The 1,577-nt window shown below is 34.8% G+C and overlaps 1 long non-coding RNA gene across 1 annotated transcript in view; it reads right to left on the reverse strand.

Moving 5' to 3' along the window:
- The window catches only part of LOC104915443, a 12,767-nt gene extending 11,743 nt beyond the window's left edge, over positions 1 to 1,024 (reverse strand). Inside the window, exon 1 of the long non-coding RNA XR_002110185.2 lies at positions 893 to 1,024. This is a non-coding gene — a long non-coding RNA (uncharacterized LOC104915443). The remainder of the gene's footprint in view (positions 1 to 892) is intronic.
- Positions 1,025 to 1,577: the final 553 nt, after the last annotated feature.

Genomic DNA, 1,577 nt, shown 5'->3' on the forward strand with positions numbered 1-1,577 from the left:
AATATATGTACTCAACCAATGATACTATTTATTTTACTGAACACAGTAGTGAAAGACTGAAATTAATAAGAGCACTTAGTCACAACAAAATAATTTATCCACAGCAGAAGTCAACATTTCTTTGTACCATGGGCAACTTATGAATAAATAAAAGCTTACTATTCATAAGCAGAGACTGTTCAATTTGAAGCACTCACTGTATTACCATCCTTTCTCTTGAACATTCCCCCTGCAGAAGACATTTCTTGGAGAAGCTAAGAACTCTGGTGAAACTACAGTCTCTGTGGAAAGCTCAGAAGTAAACTGGTTCTTGAAAATAATTTAAGCATGCTTTATTTAAGCCAGATAGTGATTTTTTCATTAAGTTATTAACACTTGCCAAGAGTTCACATAAGCCTCTGTTCTTCCCCTCATAATACTTGATAGCCATAACAAGCTTTGTCCTTTATCTCTGTTAAAAGCTAAGGATGCTGATGTCTATTTGCTTTAAGGGCTGCAGACAACCAAAACCAAAAACATCAATTAGGGATTCAAAACATCCGTGATTGTTCCAATTTATGTAATTATAAACTTCCCCCTTATCATTAGGAAAATATGCTTTGACTTCTTAAATCACTCCGGATCATCTGATTATTTTCCTAATGGAACTACAAAAATTGAAGTGTGCTTGAAGATAAAGGTATCACGAGTCTGGCAGCTAACATGTTTCAAAATAAATTTTATGTTCCTCAGCGAATATTTCAATTGTTCCACCCAGACATTCAGCTGCTGCTACTGCTCTGCTGAAGTAACTGATCCTATTCCAATCTGCACCAGAGATAATTCATGTACACAAGCCTAGGAACATACAAAGAAAATACATCATTCTCAGAACTGTAGCTTCAAAGCTTACCTTTTTCAGTCTCTTACAAGGACACTTGAGTTTAACCTTCTGGCTGCAGTTCAGAGGACAATCACCTGAATGGCAAATCTCTTTACACCGGTGACCACAAGGCAGCTACAAACAGTAAAACAAGAAATACCTTCACCAATAAATAACTGAAATTACATGCAATCTTTGAACTAGTTTCATTTCAGACATAGCAGCCAAACAGAAAATTCATTCAGCTTACCAGGTTTGTTCTACTTGCAAAATTTGAAAGGAAAAAGTCAACTTATTTCACTATTTCACAGTTTTTCAGTTCACATAGAATTATTTCTCTTTTATTGGGATAGCTTGATCAAAAACCATTTTTTTTCTTTCAAATGTTACAGGAACAATCATCTCCACAATGATTCATGCAACAATTACTCTAACTATCTGTATGCTGGAGGAATAAAAGTAGATGAGGTAAGAAGGAACTGAAAATTGAAATGAAGTATGTTGTGACTCAGCCTGACCTACAAACTGCTAACAAGAGGGCAGATTTAGAAGCAAAAATACTACAAAACTAGGTTTTATGTGCAAGAACCTTATGAACTATGCAGGAGTCAAATACAGGCCCCCAATATTCTTACATCTGAATAAATTTCACAAAATCCTAAATTTCTGCATTTGGTAAATGCTGTTGTTGACATCTGATAAAAAGCTTTTTTTT

This window comes from Meleagris gallopavo (assembly GCF_000146605.3).
Source record: "Meleagris gallopavo isolate NT-WF06-2002-E0010 breed Aviagen turkey brand Nicholas breeding stock chromosome 4 unlocalized genomic scaffold, Turkey_5.1 Chr4_random_7180001879938, whole genome shotgun sequence".
Taxonomy (NCBI): Eukaryota; Metazoa; Chordata; class Aves; order Galliformes; family Phasianidae; genus Meleagris; species Meleagris gallopavo.